This window comes from Pezoporus occidentalis, unplaced genomic scaffold (assembly GCF_034315485.1).
Source record: "Pezoporus occidentalis ecotype Australia unplaced genomic scaffold, CSIRO_AGI_Poc_V1 ctg64, whole genome shotgun sequence".
In the NCBI taxonomy this organism is placed as follows: domain Eukaryota; kingdom Metazoa; phylum Chordata; class Aves; order Psittaciformes; family Psittacidae; genus Pezoporus; species Pezoporus occidentalis.
In genome coordinates, this window is record NW_026915987.1 from 1,865,303 (window position 1) to 1,886,383 (window position 21,081).

Here is a 21,081-nt window from a genome sequence, read left to right on the forward strand (position 1 = left end):
TCCCATGCATGGAACTTGAGGAAAGTTGGGCTCCTGTTGAAGTTTCCAGCATTAGGAATGTATGCATGCAAAAGCCATAGAGAAGGCATTCACACTCTCTTCATGTCAAGTCAAAGTGCTAGAGGTTCTTCCCAACTTTACCATTTACTCTATTAAGTGATCTAAGCAGATCACTTTGTCTCACTTTCATCTTTACTCTTTTCCCGTCCCTTTATCAGCTCAGGTTTTAAGCTTTCTCTCACTATCTCTGTACAGCCCAGCCTGAGTAAATGAGATCAGGGCCTCCATGTGCTGCTCCAATGCTGCTACACCAACCATTTGCCATCACTCTTCTGAAAGTTGGGATTCTGCCTGAATCCACCTCCTGATCTGTTTCTGCCACCAGTATCCAGCCACCTGGGACAGATCTGGAGTCAGGAGGTGCCTTTCCAGTGACCTCAGTTGGAACCTGCTCCTCCTGTATCTGCCAAGTGTATGAGCGTCTCTCTCCTTCTTGCTGGAAAGATCAGGTTATCCACCCCAAATTCTCTGTTTCTGCTCATACCTCATGCCACAAAGAGAAACAGAACAGCCTTTGTTACCTCCTGTGGCCAGCTCCACCCCACCCCTTCCTCAGGACATCCAGATTGAAATAACATCCTTGGGTTTGTCCTAAAACCTCCCAGTATCCGAACCCCAAACCTGGCTGGGCCCAGGCCCATTGGCTTTGCTCCTCTGTGATGGCTGGAGGAAGGCTGGCAGTGGGGGACTAAGGAGGAGGAGGCATGGACAGGTCATTGTATAGGGTGTTGCAGTGTGTGAATGTAGGATTCTTCCTGGAAATGGTAATGGGTGGAGAGGAGTTTGGCCTCTTCTTCTATTGGCAAATGGACCTTTGCAGTTCCACCTTTTCCCTGTCACCAATTCCCCTGTCACCAACCCTTTACAGTTACAGACTTGGAGAGTATTCCTATTTCTGAGTGTGTAGAAACCTAATGCCACTAACACAGACCCGTCCAAGTCTTATCTCATTGAGTAATGGGAGAGATGCGATATAAATATCAACACTGGGCGTTGCTGGCTTCGGTTTGCTTCTAATCCAGGAAAAGCTGCACTGTACTACTGATTGGAGGCATTTGTTTTGTTCAGCAGTTCTCCATGGTATAGAGCACCTTTTTCCTGAAGGCTGGAAAGCTGGGGGCCGTGTTGGTTTGATTCTTACAGCGGGGTTTGATCCCTCTCCCCTTCCAGGACACAAGGAGTTCACTGCTTGCTGTGGGTGTTACTTTTATCTTGTAGGGAAGAAATGGGTCAGAAGAAGGGCAAATGGGTTTTGTTTTTCTTGGTCATATCCTAACTATAGAAACTGAGGCAGGGAGAGGTGATGTGACAGTGGGCTGGAGCTGAGCAGAGTCCAGGGATACCCTTGCTCGCACTTAGGAGTACTTAAGAGAATTGCTTTTCTGAACAGGGGGTTCAGCAGTGCCTCCTGAACAAATGCCATCTCCTCTTCCTAACTTCATCATGCAGTCTGGGACCAGGTACCTGAGGGTGCACATGTGAAACCTGAGGCATGCCCTCAATGCTGCTGCCTCCCCTCTCTCTTGTTCTTTTTCTCTGTGTGTTGGTGGTTTTTTTCCCCAGCAAAGGCAAATCGGGCAGCACAATGCCTTTCTTTGCACAGTACTGGAGACAGTGGGTGACGGTGCCACTTTGCCAGCCAGAGTTCCCCCTCTGTTGCCAAAGCACAAGCGAAGCTCCTGTTGCTCACATCACTTTGCAGGAGCGCTGCCTGCACCGGGGCTTTGACACCAAGAGGCAGTGTTACATTGCGTGTGCAGCTCCAGGTCCTGCACGCAGCCGAAAACAAGCTCTGCCCATGCTGATCCTGGAATGTAAAATATGGGCAAGTGTGATGCAGAGGGATCCAAGCAGCCTGCGTGCAAGCCAGACCGAGCCAGATGCTGCACGGCCGTGTCCGCTTGGCAGCCCCATGGCTTTACACCTGCCCTGCCAAACGAGAGGAGACCAAAGGGGGATCAGACGGGGTGAAGCCTGAGCACGCAGGGCTGGTTTGCAGCAGGGTTGGAGCTGGTGCCCTATTTAATACAGTGCTGATGATGTTTTCCTGCTCAAGTCCCATTAGGGTGATTGTGCCTTTGCCGTGTGTTGTTTTGTGGGTTGATAGCACTTATACACCCCAGGCAAGCTTTGTCTCTGTAAAATGATGGTTGGGTTTTCCACGTGTGGGTTCATGGGTCCCTAACCAGCACGTTCATGTTTGGGTTGGAAGTTTCTGTCTCCTTCGACAGTTTCCTTGCACTCAGTAGCAGCTCAGACTGATATTTGCAGACAAATCAAGTTTTTAATAGGCTAATTCTATTCCTTCAGGAGTGGCCAAAAGCAGCTCAGCTGTATCCATGAGTATGCCCCAGGAAGGATGTGAGAAGCTGCTCTGGTGCCCAGGTGTTCAGATACTACTGCATTCACAGGTGTTACCTGAACCTATAGCAATACCTCAGCCCAGGGAGTAAATCACCTTGGACTCTGGATGGGACCCCAGGTCCCAAAAGCTGGAGATACTTGCCCCAAAAGGTGATGCTTATCTAAATCAGACAAGTTACAAGCTAATCCTACCTGCCCATCTTCCATGATCTAGAGGCAAAGTTTGGATGCCATACCTACAAGACCCATCCCAGCTCAGACCAGCAATGTGCATATATCTCATATATAGCTTGCAAGTCCATTAATCTAGTTAAGTGGGTTTTGTTGTTTCATTTTGCCAAAGGACACCTGCAGCACATCCCACCCCATCCTTTTCTTGTAACAGCAGCACAGAGAGTCCCTCCCCAGCCTTGTCTGTCAGAGAGCACTTTGTATCTTCATTTGCCTTCTCTTTTGGGGTGTGTATTTAAAAACCAAAATCTCTCTCAGTCTTGACTCATGCAGCACATTACATCTGTAAGCATCCACCTCCTGGTTGTGCCACGCTGGGGTTTACAAGCACACAGCAAGCCCTCCAGCTCTTCCACCCCTTCTCCCTGTCAAAATCATGGGACAGGGCTGGTTCCCACCTGCAGGGAGTTTGTCATGGGGGAGATGATGGTGATGTGTGTGAGTGATGGAACCTGCACAGGAGGTGGCTGACCTCAGCCCCTTTCCAGTAGATCTCAAGTGACCTTTAACTTATTCCTTGGGTTTTGGCATGTTTTCCCCCCTGCAAAAGAATTTTGATTGTAGTTTCCTAGTTTGAGGATATTGGCTGTATCTAGACTAGAAGTCCCTCAACTTCACTTGTTCACAGCCCTCACTGCCTGTCTCGAGTTATGTTAGTGCTTAGATGCCAAATACCCCCTGCAGACCCCCAAAAGTAGCCAGCATCTCCATTTTGGGACCATCATCTTCAAGGCTTCACAGGCAGAGACACATCTCCCATTGGCCTCAGCTGAAATTGCACCAGAGTAGATCAATGTGAAATGGAGACAATGTTTAGCAACTAACCTCAAAGTAACTGCTTCTTCCTGAATTTTCCCACCTGTAAAACGTGTCAAAAGTGAGCTTCACCCTTTGCAAGGTTTCCTATACAGTGAAGAAAACAGCATCATAAAATGGGAAAGACAAGAAATAGCTTCTTGGTTGCAAGAGGTGGCATCTACACGGTGAGGTGGGTCCCTGCTGATGCCCTGGGTGATGGTCCTTGCTGGAGCTGTGGCTTATTTGGTCTCTGCTTGATCTCCTCAATCTGATGGCACATTGTATTGCCAAGGATATTTGCTCTGCATACCTTCAGGGTGATTGCTCCCAGCACACATGCCCTCATTGCTCCTGGTCACCTCGCGCACACACTCACTTCCCTCATCAGGAATGAGATAAATTTGATTATAGAGCAATATGGTTTCTGTTATGAAAAGGGGAAAGAAAATACCCTGGCTTTCACTGAACCCCCTCAGAGCCAAAGCTTATGTCATAATTCTAATGTTCCTTAAAAAAGAAGTAGGGTCTGAGGGTTGCTTTTGTTCAGGGGATGGTGGGGCAGGGTCCTTCAATAGATGGGCTGATGGAGCTGGGGTTGGGGATTTGCTGCCCTGGCAGGAAGGAGTGTAAATGGAGCCCTGATTCAGGGAGCGTGGTGCTGGGTTACTGGGAGAAAACATCCCAAACACCTTGGGCCCTGGCTAAGCAGGAACCAGCCCAGAGCTCAGGGAGGTCCCTTCTTGCAGGAGCATCTGTCCTGCATGGGCAAGGATTGATGTGTGTCCCTGGCTTGGGCAGCCTGTTCTCCAGTGGAGGCTGTTGTCATAATAACAGCATCTTCTTGATGAATTGTGAGCTGAGCTGTCCCAGAGCAGGTCTGGGATAATGCCTGAGTCACATCAATGTGGCTCTCCCTACTTTATGCCCATAATGGAGAGAGAAGACAGAAAGAAGGACTCTGTCTCATCCCTACCCTTTGTCTTGCCCTTCCAGCTGGCATCATCCCCATCAAGGCAGGATGTAGGGGACTGGAGGGGACCTGAAGCTGCCTGGGGTAATCCTCTGGCACTGCCACAGGCTGTGATCTATTTGCCTGAATGACAGGCTGCCTCTGGGGAGCATCAGCACTACTGGTGTCACCCTCCCTGTCTTCTCTTTCTCTTGTGCTTCTCCCCTCTGGGTTTGGGGGGTTGTGAGGTTTGGGTACATTTTGTGGTGCTGGAGCATATGGATGAGGTTTGGTGTGCCTTTCTGTCCGTACTGGTTATGGGCTTGGATCCGGGGAGCTGGGACACCTTACTTTGCAGGGGGTCTTTCCCATACCAGCAGCAGGAGCATGTACCTTAGTGCTACCTAATAGCCCCATACACCCACCATCCCTTATCCCGTAGTCTGTATGAGGTGGAATCACAGCCAGATCCTGCTCTAAACAACCCCTGGCTGTGCAGGTGTGTTTTGAGATGTTTGATGAGGACACGTGTGGCCGTGCACGCACAGAGCAGCGTGTGATGGTGTGGATGGGTAGCCCCATGCTCTGCCAGGTGAAGCAAACCCTTTGTGCAGGGATTTCCACATCGTTGCAACCAAAAGTACTGCAGAGATTGGAATATCCTCTCTACTGCAGAGGGCTGCATCTCAGGTTCCCTTGGCAGTGTACCCCATCGCATGCTCCCCAGGCAGCAGCTCACAGTGGCTTTGAGCTCACTGTGGCTCTTCGACTGCGTATCCTAACCTGATGCTCCAGCAGAGCTGGCTGGAGCAGCCCACCCCATGGTGTGAAGCCCACCCCATGGCGTGAAGCCCACCTACATCACCCCACATAGCTCCCAGGCTTTCATCTCTGTCCCTGGCTTGTACCTGCTGCACTGCCGCACGCTGAATTGTTTTCCAAGTGGAAACATGAGTTGAAGTATTAACTCCACAAGGGCCTTTCTGTGCAATGCACCGGGATTAAATATTTATGTTGGCAAAAAGCATGTAATAGGCAGCTCGAGATCAGAGATAATGAAATTGAGGTGTATGGAGAAGGTGGGGGGAGGCAGGGGGCTTGCAGGAGCAGGAGGGAGAGGGACCCAGGTGGGTTGTAGTATGTGCATGGCCAATTGCTTTTGGTTTTAATACCCTACTTGCTTCTAGGGGGATCCCAACCTCATTGCTGGTAGATCTGCAGTGCACAAGGGAGAGCAGAGATCACCCATCACCCTTCCTTGTGTGCCCACCAGTATCTGGTGGGAGTAATTGTCACCCTGGGGGTTTTAACTTGGAGCCCATCTGAGGTGAGGCGGGAGAGGGGCTGTCCTGGAGAAGATGTAGCAAGGGTTGAGACTCTCTCTGTGTCATCTGCAAATGATGTACAATCCTAAATCATTAATAGCAGTGATACAGGATCCCTCACTCTTCCAGACTGCTGCAGTCAAGGTTATTTACCGGTGACTGCATCCGATGAGGAGCAATGTGGTTTGGATTATACAGAGGGTTCCCAGTCGGGTCAGGAGGATGCTTATTGCAGTGACAGCAGCACACCAAGCATGGAATGCCCGTGTAGGGCTCCGTGGTGGGTGTTACTGAAGAGCCAATCCTTGGGGTGCAGGAGAGGAGCGGGCAGAGGTGAGGTCCATGGCAGAGAGGGCGCTGAGTGATGCAGGAGGGAGGACCTGCTCCTCCACCACAGCAGAACCCGCAGCGCATCCAGCAGCAAAGGGCGCTGCTCTTTCTCAATTCATTATCTTTATGAGACAACACCATCTCCCTATTTCCACCCAACAGCAAGCACCGGGGCAGGCAGCACATGGGGGGTGCAAGGCCCACACCGTGCTGTGGGATCGTGGCCAGTCATGGAGCCTCCAGGGAAGTATGAAACAAGGCATGAATGGAGTGTTAGGAGAGAATGGAAACTCTCCCCTGGCTCCCAGGCTGGCTCTTTTGCGGGGGGTCCCTTGCTCACGATGACAGAGCTGCCTCTCATAAACACGCGTTTCCTCATCCCTGTTTGTTTCTCTCTCTTGTGCAATCTCTTGTACCAGACGGGAATGGGAGCGAGTCCCAATGGTACGTGAATGTGTTACAAAAAGCCTTCCCACCCTGCCACCAACGAAGTACTGAGAAATAACAACAGGGCTTGAAAGGAAAAAAAGAGAAGAAAGATGGGGGGAGCCGGATGGATTTGCTACTGGCCATGAGTTATTGCTCTTGAACATAAACTCAAGGGCATGGCTATGCTGGTAGTTTGCAGCATCAACCAGCACTCAGAAGCCCCCACTGCACTCAGTGCTGTGAATCCCTCTGGGAAAAGGAAATTCCTTCCTCAGAGGAGTTTTCTGGGTGAAAAACATGGGACAAAAATAGGGGCAAAGTAACTTGGCTGAGAACATATAATGCTCAAACCAAGAGATAGTCCCAGCTCCATCCTGCCTGCCCAGCGCTGTCCCCTGGGCTGAGTTGTTTCACTTGGGCCCTGTTGCTGGTCCATGTGCCCTGGCCAGGCTGCCCTTGTCAATGAACATGCTAGGGTGCACAGCTAGGGTGAGGTGTGAAGCTGAGGAGTCGGAGCAAGGGCAAATCACACCATCAAACATAAGTCTCCTGGGCCAGTAGTATTGGTTAGAAGATTTCCTGGACCTGGGCTGGTGGAGCAGGGATGGAGGATCCATGCGTTAGCTCTAGCTGCAGAGGAGGAAGAACTGCTGTGAGTTGCAATCTTTTCATGTAGAAGGAAAAGCAAAGGAAGAAACCTGCACCGATCAATGCCCCCTAAGCAGCATTTGCAGGAACATGAGGCTGGCTCCACACCTCTGGATGCTCACAAGCATGGCCATGGCAATGACGAGGTGCTCTCCCTAAATGCAGGGCAGGTCACTGGCCCCGGAGCAGGCCAACTGGGGTAGCAGGGCTGTACAGCCATCATTTCAATAAAGAAATGATTCAAAGGGAAGGGGGTGGGGGAGAAAACCCCAAAACATCTGGTTTACTTCAAATCAGGGAAGATTCCTTTGCTTGCAAAGAATGTGTAAATCACGCCGGGCTGGGAGACGTACATAACCCTGCCTGAAAGCTCCTCTGCACTTCAAACGAATTCTAACGTGCTTACTGGGATTTTGTTTTTATTATTTGTTTCGGGTCCTCCCCACCACCCTCCTCCCCCCCTGCCTGTGGTGCTGTGAGAATCTCCTGCCTCCTGCCAGCCCCTTGCCCTCTTCCCTCTTGATTCAGGGCCTCAGGGCATGGAAGGACCTGGGGCTCGCTGCACACAGCATCCCTGCATTGCCACTGTCCTCCCCCTGTGCCAACATTGTGGGGTCATTGCAGGGCCCCATTGGCTGCTCTTGCTGCTCCCATAACCCAGCACGACGGATGTCTCTTGCTTATTTGGACCCTGGGATGCGGCAAAAGGAGGCATCCCCCTCCTCCGAACTGTTCCCTTGTGGGCAGTTATTGTTGTCGTGCTTTGTTTTGCTTTGTTCCATGCAAAGGGTGAAGCTAAGGCTGGCCAACAGTGCTCGGGGACAAACCCAACGTAGATAGATGGACAGCCTCTGCTTGCAGGGGTGCACAACCACCTCCCCGTGCCAGCCTGCGAAGGTGACTGGCCCCGCACCCTGCAGTCAACGCAGCCCTTTACCATTCTTCTGAAGCTGTCAAGCAGGAGGCCCTATTGTGGTGGCTCGTATAAGAACAGTCAGCCATTGACTCGCTTGACGTGGACCACCCACTACTCCTCAGATGACACTGCCTTTTGAAGTCGCTACCAGCCGGGGCTGGATTTCAACCAGCAGCCCAGATGGAAGCCAAGCCCCCAGGACGATGAGAACAAGCCCTACCAAGGGGATCTCCAGGGGTAGCAAACTGTGGAGTGTCTGGTTCTTGTTTAGAATGACTGTGAGCTTGGGAGGGGCCAACGTTTCCCAATTTGCCAAGGGTCACAACCTTCCTCTCCCCACATCTCCCGAGGGCCGGTGATGGCCAGGCTTTGCAGAGCATTGGTAGGTTGAACGGCTGGTATGGTGAGCTGTGAACATTTCCATTGTGGAGCTCACCACAGGGGTCCAGGGCCTCACTCCTCTCTCCTTTCTCCCTGGCACAACTGGAGGAAGAGTTTGATTTATTCCCCCTCTCCTTCTGAGCAGCCTTCTCATCTCCTGCAGCCGCAGCCTGCCCGAGCCCTGCTGTCTCTTCATAGAAGTAGGATTGCAGCCGTCCTAGAGGTAGCCCAAGGAAGGTACTAAAGTGATAGATTTCTCTTCAGAGAACACAGGGCTAATGCTTTCAGATGGGGCTGAGAGCCACCCAGCCATAGATCTGTGCAAAGAAGACAAGCAAAACCTCAGAGTGATGACTTACCCCTCAACACACAACCTTCGTGGAGCTGGAGGCTTTGGGGTGTCTGTGGCTGAGGGAAGAGGGGCAGGGTGGTACCTGGCCTAATGGGAGAGCAGAAGGTGTTGCAGTGGAAGGGAGAGAGGAGTGGGTGCTGCCTGGGGATACCCTGACCCTGGGAGTGGAGACCTGGAGGGGATTGATGGGTGTCATGGTCCTGTGTGAAGGCTGCAGGGACATGTGGGAAACGTGGGATGCAGAGCCTGGGGAAAGCCCTCCCTGGCCATGCTGCACCCAGGGCAGCTCAATCCATCACCAGCTCCACTAATATTCTGCATCTGGAGCAGGATGAACCCCTGCAGTTCACAGCCTTGGGCATCAATCTGAGCCGTGGCATGGGGGGAATTGTTCCAGCAGCACAGGGAGTCGGGGGCAGCTCGTTTGACCTTGGTCCAAGGGCTTTGTTCGGGATCTCCTGGGAGTCCCAGCATAACAGGGAATGGTGCTCAACAGGCTGGGGTGAGCTGCTTTTGCTTCACTGGAGACAAAAGCACCAGCTGCTAGTGGCTCAGCACCACCTCCTTCTGGTTTTTCTCTCCACCAAACGATGCTAGAATCACATCCTGGGTAACGTGGGACCTTCTCTGCCTTGCCATGCAGAGCTAGGGAACACCTTTCCTCAAGCACTGGGATAGGCAGTAGAGACGATGAAGAGCTGGCCCAGTTCTTGCTGCATTGCATTTATAAAGCCCATCTGCAAATCTTCATCCTCACAGCCAGCAGGATGAAAGCAAGGCCACCACTGCCAAGAAATACGGACCTCGAACACCAACACCCGTTATCCATCCTCCCCAGTGCTGGGAATTCCATAGTGACCCTGCTTTTTCTGCCATTGTCCTGTCCTTAGAGTTCAGGGACCATCCCTGTGGGGTCTACTGGGCATCTTAAAGCTAATAAAACACTTGCTCCTTGGAGCACGCCTAAAAGCTAAAGCCCCAGGGGTGTAACATAGGCTGTGTTAACGTTATCTCATGTCAGGGCAGCTTTTCTGGGTGTGCTGTTCTGCTGCCGTGCCAAGGAGCTGTTCTCTCACATGCACATCCCATCTCCACCAGCAGCTTTGTGCAGCACAGTGACCCTGATCTCCAGAGAAGCTTGTTCTTGGTGTAAAGCTGCCTCTGAAAGGATGTACTCTGAATGTGAGCCACGCACCGGGGAAATAGAAACCTTTTTAAGGGAGAGGAATGAGGGAGCAATTATCTGCTCCTTGCCAGTGGTTGAAAGGAGCAGGGGTGACAAAGGAGGATATGTGTAAGGTAGAGAGAAGGGCAAGGGGGACGGGGCACTGCTGGTGCTCTCAGCCCTGGGGTGGTGAAGGCACCCTATGGTCGCAGCAGCCGGGAGGGCTGCAGGGACCATGCTGCACCTTCTGGGGTGAATCCATGGCCCGGCTGGCATCTTTCCCTCATTTCTAGTGAAACACGTTTTGGCCTCAGGCAATCTTGGCACTGCCGCTTGCAAGGTGTCCGGCTGGCAAAGGGGCTCCTTGTGGGATCTTGGCCCTCCAACACAGGTATCATTCAGGAGCAGGGCTCCAGGGAACAGAAGGTGGCCTGTGTATCAAGGCCGTCTTTCACAGCCATGGCAGTACTGGGAATCGCTGCTCTAGTGGGGTTTATTGACAGAGTTTCGAGGGAAATTGAGATGTTGCAGCTGAGGCTGGGAAGGCGAATGTCCTACCAGGGGTTTCTCCAGCGAGGAGGCAATGGATCCAGGCAGTAGCCATAAATGATCCGGCCTTTTAATGAGTTTCTTTCTTTCCCTTTTGTCCTCGCTTTGGATCTTGTTTGACAGGGATCTGAAAACAAAAAGATTGATGAAGTGCTGTAAGGAGTGAGAGCTGAGTGAAACTGCATTATAGCTTGGCTCAGGCGCGCAGCATCTGCGTGCGTGCAGGAGGGAATCAGGGGGAACAGCACTGACACCTTGCCTGCTGCAGGTTTTGGCTCTCCATGGCCTTGTAGCTCAGGAGAGAGCGAGCAAGTTCTAGGAGACCTGGAGCAGCGTGCAATGCTTACCCAGTGCTGTGTGGAGAGCATCTCAGTGCCAAAAGTCATGGAGCAGCATTTTCCCATTCCTCAGCTTTCGAGCTGATATGACTGGAACTGAGCTACCTTGTTCGTTCTACCTGGGGGTTGACCTTGTGTACAGACATGTCCTATGAGCCTCTCCTCCTTCTCGTCATCTCCCCAGTGCCACCCAGTTTCCAGGGGACAGCAGCCACTGCCTCAGGCAAATCTTGGTGTTGGGTAAGAAGGCATCTTATGCTGCTTTAGTTTCTGTGTCTCTTGTTGTGCATGGTAGCAGTGGGGTTTGTGGTACATGCCATGGGTGCTGCAGAACACCTCAGTGGTGGGATGCTGGGACACCAAAATGACATGTCCCTTGTTGCATCCCCATAACGCAGCAGCATTAAGTGGCCCTGTCCTCCCCATGAGAAGTACCACGTTCTCAAGTCAGTGTTTTGGAGCATGGACATAGCACCAGCTGCAATTCAGGGTCACCTTGCAGTGTGGGTAACCCTGGGTGACTTCCCCAGGGTTGCCACAGAGCAGACATGGACCCAGGGCTGTGCCAGCCTGTTCCCAGCCCCACTTGAGCAAGCCTGCTGAGCATCCCGTGCTTTTCCTCCTGCCAGGAGTATTTGATGGGCACTGGTTTATACACTTCCAAAAGGCATCAAACACCTGAGGCGTGTTGTGGCAGGTACATTTGTTTCCCTCCATCTGACAACTGTGCTCGGGTATTGTTGAGAGGCATCTGTTGAAGGGTAATGATTAGTCTCATGACATTTGCTGTCCCGGAAAAAACAAGGTGTGAATGGTGAGAACAGTTTCCTGACAGCCTCATGTATTCGTGTAACAGCAAAGCTTCATGCTCTGTTGTGACACCAGCATCGCTGCTAACCTGTTCCTCCATCATACTGATGGGAGCAAGGTCACTTGTCGCAGATGGTTAAAATAAGCCCAGTTATAAAAGGTACTTTTCTTGGGTAGTACAACTGTGAGGAGAGCTTTCTAAAAGATGGTTTGTGTTCAAGATGGCTCTGTGCACTGTTCCCTTAGTGCGGTGCAGGCTCTGCGGAAAGGCAGAGCCAAAAATGATGGCTGTGCAAAGCAAAAGCCATGGGTCCTTCTGCAGAATGGTATGTATGGTGCGTAAGCAGCAGTTCACTGGTAGCAGGTTGGTGTTGCCTCCCTTTGTGCCCTCCCCTTGATGAGCTGCTTCTCCTCTTTCTTTTCCACACTGAGCTGTTCCCTCTGGGACAGCCCGAGGTCATAGCACAGCCCCTTGTCCTTAGCTCAACACCCTATTCCTGCCAGGCTTCAAACACCCCAACAGGAGCATCTGATTGCTGTAATACCTACAGTGGTGCCAGCCTGGGAGACAGCACAAGGATGTCCACTGCCCTGTAAAGCTTAGCCCACATCCCAAGCCTCCAGCAGAGCCATTGGTAGGGATGCAGTGTGGTCATGCCAGGGTACCAGCTTGCTTTCTGGCACCATGGACACAGGCATGGCATAAGCGATCAGCCCTAAGTCAGAGCCCAGCAAAGACACTGAGAAATCCTCTCCTTCTAAAACCCACTCCCTGCTCTGTCTGCTTGCTGTTTGCTGCAGAGACTTGAGGGGGTTGTTCTCATTTACCTTGCTAGATGATTTCAAATGGCAGAGTTGCCAACAAGCTGAGCTGCATTCCTGTGGCTTGCGTGGATGGGCTGCTTTTATTGGATTTGATTTCTTTTTAAATTGTAATGGGTTCTGAATTGGGAATGCTTGCACTAAACACACACACCCCTTCCCATGCATGCTGCTGGCAGGCGAGCTTCACTCCTGCTCCATGGCCATCCATGAAAGTGCCTGGGAGGCTCAGCAGGAGATGTGTGAGCCCATGCTGGGGAGACAGGGGTGATGAGTGCCCTGCGGACCATGCATGCACCTTCAGCTGCAGGCTTGCAGCTTGCAGCTGGGCTTAAAATACCCATAGCTGTGCTCCTCCCCACAACCCCCCTGGGCTCCCCCACCTTGCAGGAATAGTCTTTCAGGGAAACTTTGGGTAAATTTATTGCTGGCTTTAGCAGCCACAAGAAGCTTTGCTACACTCACCAAAATGATGCTCTACTGTGAGTACTGGGATAAAGAAACACACAACCCCGTCAGCCTTCCCACCTCTGGGCTGCCTCCAGCAAGCCCCTCATCTTGGTGTCTGAGAGCCAAAGGTACTACAAGATTGGGAAAGAACAGTTTGTGCTCATGGGTCCCCCGAGCATAAAGATGTTGTGGCACTCTTCCTGGTTGCTCTGCTCTGCACTTGCCTGTGTCTGGGCACATTCAGAGTGTTGCTGGCCCCAGGTCCCTCATGCTCAGTCCCCATGCTGACATGACAGAGGAGCAGAGACACGGGGATTGCCAAGAGCTGGTCCATTGAGAGCTTTTAAACAGGGGCCTCTTGACTTGTTTTGAAGCTGGAACAGGAAGCAAGAAGGGCTGGCAAAGCAGGGGTGTGATGTGTGCATGTCAGCGTGCTGGACCAGCCTCAGCAGCGCTGGTTGAATGTGAGCCCAGAGACCCTGGGCTGTGCAGAAGGCATGGACAAGCTGTGATCCACAAGAAGGTGATGGCAGGATGTGCACGTAACACCGAGGTGATGCCACACAGGTTGGGATCTGTGTTCTTGGGCTCAGCATGGTGGGCAGTGGTACCCACACTACCAGGGGAGAGGGAATCCAGTGCACTGTGTGACAGTGGCCAGGTCTACCCTGCACCAGGCTCCTGGAGCTCAGCAGTAGTCTTGTGGCTGCAGGAGCAAGGTGCTGAGCCCAGGCTTATCAGCCAAGCTCCAGCCAACTGTCGAGAGCATCTTGTGGTTGCACCACTTTGGAAAGCATGAGACCATATTTCTGCTGGGCTCAGCAGCAGCATCTCTGCCTTTTCCTCCCTTCATGTGGTTCAGGGCTTTCCTTAGCACAGCACGGGTTTGCCCCACAGCCATTGCTTTTGGATGCAGCCAGCTACTTGCAGGCACCCAGTTACTTAACATGGGTGTTTGGCACCTGCAGGATTTTGACTCCTTATAGGGCCCATATCTCAGCAGCCCAGCCAGCCTGTTTGCAGTACAGCATCTCATTGAGCAGCTTCACAAGCCCAAAGGCTTCAGGAAGACACCAGTCAGTTGCCAGAACCTATAATAAATGCTTGGAGCAATGTAGAGATATCCCAGCCGCTCCAGCCAATGAGCCGGCTTCAGTTGGAGCTCAGCTCTGATGCCTCTATACAAACACACGTAGCATGGGGAACAAACAAGAGGAATTAGAGATGTGGGCATGTCTATGGGGGTATGATATAATAGGCTTCACAGAAACACGGTGGGATGGCTCCTATGACTGGAGTGTTGGAGTGGAAGGTTACAGGCTCTTTAGGAAGGACAGGCCTGGCAGGCGGGGAGGGGGAGTTGCCCTTTATGTTAGGGATAGGCTGGAGAGTATGGAACTCTGTCTGGGGACAGGTGAGCAGTCCACAGAGAGTCTGTGGGTCAGGGTTAAAGGGAATATAGCTATGGGAGACATTACTGTGGGGATCTGTCACAGACAACCTGATCAAGGGGAATCTGCAGATGAAGCCCTCCATAGACAGATAGGAAAAGCCTCACGCTCGCAGGCCCTTGTTCTCATGGGTGACTTCAACCACCCTGACCTCTGTTGGAAGGACGGTACGGCCCGGCACAAGCAATCCAGGAGGTTCCTCAATTGTGTGGAAGACAACTTCCTTCTGCAAGTAATAGAGGAGCCGACAAGGAGAGGTGCCATGCTTGACCTCGTGCTCACCAACAGGGAAGGGCTCGTTGGAAATGTGATGCTCCAAGCCAGCCTTGGATGCAGCGATCATGAGATGCTCGAATTTGAGATCCTCAGGACAGTGAGAAGAGCGTGCAGCAAGCTCACTGCCCTGGACTTCAAGAGAGCAGACTTTGGCCTCTTCAGGAACCTGCTTAGGAAGGTTCCATGGGATACAGTCCTAGAGGGCAGAGGGGCCCAAGACTGTTGGTTGATATTCAGGGATCACCTGCTGCAAGCTCAGGAGTGTTGCATCCCAACCAGAAGGAAGTGCAGCAGGAGAGCCAGGAGACCTCCTTGGATAGATGAGGAGCTCCTGAGGAAAATCCAAATGAAAAAAGAGGCTTATAATAAGTGGAAGCAAGGACAGGTGGCATGGGAAGAGTACAGGGATGTTGTCCTAGAAGCTAGGGACCAGGTTAGGAAAGCTAAGGCCCAGTTAGAATTAAACTTAGCTAGAGGTATTAAAGATAACAGGAAGGGATTCTACAGGTACATAGCAAATAAAAAACAGACTAGGGAGAACGTAGGCCCCCTCAGGAAGCTCTCAGGAGAACTGGCTACACAGGATTTGGAGAAGGCTGAGGTTCTGAATGACTTCTTTGCCTCGGTCTTCACTGCCAAAGGCTCTGACCAAACCACCCAAGTCTTGGAAGGCACACGCAGGGACTGTGAGAATGAAGACCTTGGGCCCACTGTAGGAGAGGAACTGGTTCGAGACCATCTTAAAAATCTGAATGTGCACAAGTCCACGGGTCCTGATGAGATCCATCCACGGGTCCTGATGAGATCCACCCGCGGGTCCTGAAGGAGATGGCGAATGAAGTTGCGAAGCCGCTGGCCATCATATTTGAGAAATCATGGCAGTCAGGTGAAGTTCCCCATGACTGGAAAAAGGGAAATATAACCCCCATTTTGAAGAAGGGGAAAATGGATGACCCGGGGAATTACAGAGCAGTCAGTCTCACCCCTGAGCCTGGCAAAATCTTGGAGCAGATTCTCCTGGCAGGCATGCTAAGGCACATGAAAATCAACAAGGTGCTTGGTGACAGCCAGCATGGCTTCACTAAAGGGAAATCCTGCCTGACCAATTTGGTGGCCTTCTATGATGGGGCTACAGAACTGATGGACAGGGGTAGAGCAGTTGATGGCATCTGCCTGGACTTGTGCAAAGCGTTCAACACTGTCCCACATGACATCCTTGTCTCTAAACTGGAGCGACATCAATTTGATGGATGGACCACTCGGTGGATAAAGAACTGGCTGGATGGGCGCACACAAAGAGTTGTGGTCAATGGCTCAATGTCCGGCTGGAGAGCAGTAACGAGTGGTGTCCCTCAGGGATCAGTGTTGGGACCGGTCTTGTTCAACATCTTCGTCACTGCCATGGACAGTGGGATTGAGTGCGCCCTCAGCAAGTTTGCCGATGACACCAAGCTGTGTGGTTCGGTTGATACCCTGGAGGGAAGGAATGACATCCAGAGGGACCTCGACACGCTTGTGAGGTGGGCTGATGTCAACCTCATGAAGTTTAACCATGCCAAGTGGTTACACTCATGAAGTTTAACCATGCCAAGTCCTACACCTGGGTCGGAGCAATCCCAGGCACAGCTACAGGTTGGGCATAGAAGAGATTCAGAGCAGCCCTGTGGAGAAGGACTTGGGGGTGCTGATCAATGAGAAACTTAACATAAGCCAGCTTCAGTGTGTGCTTGCAGCCCAGAAACCAACCGTATCCTGGGCTGCATCAAAAGGAGCGTGACCAGCAGGTCGAAGGAGGTGATCCTGCCCCTCTACTCTGCTCTTGTGAGACTTCACCTGGAGCACTGTGTGCAGTTCTGGTGTCCTCAACATAAAAAGGACATGGAACTGTTGGAACAAGTCCAGAGAAGGGCCACGAGGATGATCAGGGGCTGGAGCACCTCCTGTATGGAGACAGGCTGAGGAAGTTGGGGCTGTTCAGCCTGGAGAAGAGAAGGCTGTGTGGAGACCTCATAGCAGCCTTCCAGTATCTGAAGGGGCCTATAGGGATGCTGGGGAGGGACTCTTCATTAGGGACTGTAGTGACAGGACAAGGGGTAATGGGCTAAAACTGAAACAGGGGAAGTTTAGATTGGATATAAGGAGGAAATTCTTTCCTGTTAGGGTGGTGAGGCACTGGAATGGGCTGCCCAGGGAAGCTGTGAATGCTCCATCCCTGGCAGTGTTCAAGACCAGGTTGGACGAGGCCTTGGGTGATATGGTTTAGCGTAAGGTGTCCCTGCCCACAGCAGGGGGGTTGGAACTTGATGATCTTAAGGTCCTTTCCAACCCTAACTATTCTATTATTCTATGATTCTGAGCAGAGCACAAGGCAGAACAGAAATGCCTGTGGTATCTCTATGGGATATAAAGACATGAGCCGCCAAGCTAAGGAAGGTCAGATGCAGAAGTTCTTATCTCCCTTCCCGCAAGTAAGGATCATGAGTAAAGCACTCAAACATGAGTATCATGAGAGGAAGTGAAAAAAACATGAGCTGACATTGGTGTCTATAAATAAATAACATCTTCTGGGGCTTCATTCTTAGCCTGAGAAGTAGTAGAGCCTTAGTGCCTGTAGAAGTTTGTATTTTGAGTTATTTTTTTCTCTGGACTGAAAAACGTTTAAAATGGAAAACTAGAAAAATAGAAATATTTCTGTTATTTTTCTGTTCTTTAATATTCCTTATTTCAAATGCAATTAACCATCTTCCACATTCATTGGATTCCAGGAACCGGAGCTTAAACATCCCCCTCTGCTTTCTCTTCTTCCCCCAAGAAGCATCTTGAGCCTAGTGATAAAATCCAGGCTTCAGCCAATGCTGGGTGGGGTATCTACAAGGAAGGTGTTGACATTTCATGAGGCCAAATGTTAATTGCCTTCTCTCTCTCTCTCTGAAAGTTCCTTCAGGTCCCAATGGGTTTGAGTTTAGTAGTAAACATTTAAGCAGCATTACTTTATAGGATTTCATCCGCTGTGTTTTGCTGCAGAGGTGGCAGCGTTTCCAGGCATGGAGGGCTGATCTCTGCCAAGAGCATACGTGCTTGGAGTGGTGAAATGCGCTTTGGGACCTCTTTGGGCAAAATACGTCTTAGTTATTTGTAGAAAAACAAGTGTTCATGTGTGCTCTTACTGAAGGCACTCATGGAAAAGAGGATCAGCTGTGAGACAGTAGCAGGTAGCCCCAAGCTCCTTTGTAAAGCACAGGAAAACACGAGAAACCATCGTGAGGAAAGTTGATTGCTAAACAAAACACCTCCAGGTTCTGAAGGAGGCTCTGTCAGGTCGTAGCTACCATATGGCATTCCAGGTTGTCTGACGTGTTTCAGGCACTCAGTGTGGGTCTGGGACCTTTTTGTTTCTGGCTTTGACTTCACTCCAGAGATCCCCTGCCTTGGGCAGAACACTCGGAACCGCTCTTCAGCCTCATTGGTTTTGTTTTGCAAATTATCAGGGTTGGCATCGTCAGGTGCAGCTCCATCATTGTCGGTGGGGATGCTGCCTGCTTCGGTCCTTGGCTCAGAACACCGGACTCGAGCCCACCAGCTCCCTCCCTCAGTCGTGCTTGCTGCAGCTTTCCCCTTGTTTATATGCAGACCTCCCCATCCCTCCCGTGTGGTTGTGCTCCCTCATGTCCCACCACCTTTGTGCCCTGTTGGGTCCCATGCTGGTGCTATCCCTGCTGGTGGCACCTCGGTTGCATCTGCTGGAGGCTTCTCTTAGATGCAGTAAGCAAGATCCTTCTGTTAATACCAAGTTTACTCTGAGCTGCAGATCTTTGCACTCTCTTCTCTTCATTATTGTCTGCTTCTGGGAATCAAAGTAAAACATAAACCCCATTGCTCTGCACAGTGCCATTAACTGCCCATAAGAGTGTTTTGCTGAGTGGTCAAGTGGTTTGAGAGCAAGATTGGAAACCATCATCTCCTGAGTTTCCAAACTGTTCATGTCACCGAGCCTCTCCGGGTCACGATGCTTCATCTCATGTGTCTCTGTTTACCACTGATAAACAGAGCTATTACTACTGCTGTGCTCCAGGGTGATCTTTTGGACCGTAATTAATGTTAAAACCTTCTGAGATCACCCCTGGAAGGGCCTGGAGAGGTGCAGAGGGCTGTGGCTGCCAACCAGCTTCCACCAAAGCTGGATTTACTGGTGCTGATTCCATAACATCTCATTCCGAGTGAATGGAAATGAAGAGCTTTCCTCTGAGGTTCTTGAAAGAGGGCTGGTTTCAGGTGAGGTAAAGCAAGTATTTTTCTTTTTCCTCAAAAAAAAGTGGTTTTGAGCAGATCAAAATCACTTTGATTCTGATGTTTTCCATTTACATTTATGGGGTTTTTTCTTCTATCATCTGAAAAAAAGAAGGATGAAATGAAGGGCTTGTTTGTTGATATGTATTTTTTAACCTAGGCCTGACCAGTACAGATGCTCTTGCTCTTGGCAGCTGAATGACTTTGTTCTTGTGTATGCTGGGCAGAGGGGAAAAGTGCAGTCAAAGGGCTAACATAGGTCTTTAACATCACCCAGAGGGGTGGATACGCTTTAACACCCAACCAATCTTCCTGACCCCCCTGGCGATGGACTAGGTGATGTGGGCACTAATTGCTGAATATTACAACTGTGTTGGGATAAAAGTCTGCTGTTTTTCATGGAAAGTGCTCTGGCACTGATTGCTAATGGAGCCTTGCTGCCTGAGCGGCTACAAGGCAGAGCAGAGGTTACACATTAGCTGTGCCCACCCATTTGAGAAAGAAAACACAACAACCCAGCTGCTGTGGCTAAGCAAGTGGCCCCAGGATGGGGATGGAGAGCAGCACGCAGCGGTAACCTGCATGCTGAGCCCTCTTACTGCTTGTTGTGCTTGCACTGGTGAGCAAGAAGAGCGTTGTTCAGCTCTCTCAATGCAGAATTCCTCGTCTCACTGGGGCTGAGGTCCCCCCACCGAACAATGGGTGCTCCTATTGCTGTTGCTTTCTGGGCCTGGAAAGAGAGGGATTCATGCTGCCAAGCTGCAGAGACACATCCCTTATCTGCTTACAGCAGGAGACTCCTTACTCACCTTGAACCCTTTGTCTACTGTAAGGAGGTGGTACATCTGGAATGGGATGCTGAAGTTAGACTCCTGCCCTAAATTTGCTATTACTCTATTACTCTATTGCTGTCCCTTAATTATAGGGAGTGAACAGCCTGTGTGTGGTACTTGTGAAGCTGTGGACATCCTTCCCAAGCTGCTCCCACTCTCAGCAACATTCCTTGTAAATTAAGGAAATTGATGTCATGCCAAAGAGTTAAATAGCATCTCCATGGGTGAGCTGAGAGTGTGCATCCTCTGCATGGCCCAGCTTAGTGAAAATGGGAGTTGCCCCTACACACAAGCTGGTTCCTTGGCAGGCTGCTGGCATCCTTTCAGATAGCAAGTATTGTTAAGGAACTAAGGCTAATTGTTCAGGGAGAATGGGTCCTGTGCTGGGAATTGCTACTGTGCAAATGGCAGCTCTTATCAGGCACGTGCATGGGGTGCAGCCGGGAGGAGAGAGGGGGCTCGTGTGTGGGGTGAGGATAAGGAAGGCATTGCTCTGCCCCCATGAAGGATGCTGGGGAGTTAGGACCATTCCTTAAGTAAACACACCCCAAGGTCTCAATCCCATTTAAGCTTCAGCTGCTTTTATGGGACTCTTTAAACTCACTTGCAAGAGCTGCTCATGTTTAGGATAAGGAGTGGGGCTCTGCTGTCTCTTGGGAGCTGGGTACCCCACCACCAGGCATCTCCAACCTCCGAGGGGTTCAAGCCAGCTCCTGCGCTTTGTCAAAGCCAAGCTGGAGTTTCCGTGCCTGGCTTGGAGTGAATAAATATGAACCAGTGCCTTTTGGGAGAGTGGACAGAAGATTGTCCCCCCTGCTGTGAAAAAGCTCTTGGAGCTTTGATACTCTGACCAGGGCTCTGTGCTCAGCATCCCTGGACATCCCATGCAGCCACAGCCTGTTTATTGACTGCTTCATCCAACACAAAAGCCATATTTTACTGTCAGATGCTCTCCATTAGCTTTGAGTGTGAAATTATCATTCCCACCCTTTTACCAACCCCACCCTGGTGGGGAAATGAGGGAGAAAACAACCTCAAGGCCGTTCACAGAATGTGTACGAGCTGTCACTTGTCAGCACAGAGCCCGCTTACACCAGGAAATACTGCTCAGTCTCAGGAGGGCCGCAGAGGAGCCCGGCTTGCAGACGCCAGAGCATTATAACGTTTGCATCAGCACATGGCAAAGCAACCCTGGAGGTGTTTACACCCTCTTGCAGTCAGGCAGCTGCAGGGTGCAGCCCCACAGGGCTTCCAGGGATGGAGGGGGTCCATCGTGCTGCATGGGGACATGGTGGCCTCCTGTCCCTGGGTGCTCTC

The 21,081-nt window shown here is 51.1% G+C and overlaps 1 protein-coding gene across 6 annotated transcripts in view; it reads left to right on the plus strand.

Annotated features, from left to right (window-relative positions):
• Positions 1–21,081, plus strand: part of ASTN2 (astrotactin 2) — a 344,763-nt gene that overhangs the window by 315,103 nt on the left and 8,579 nt on the right. The gene's annotated exons all lie outside the window — the stretch shown is intronic.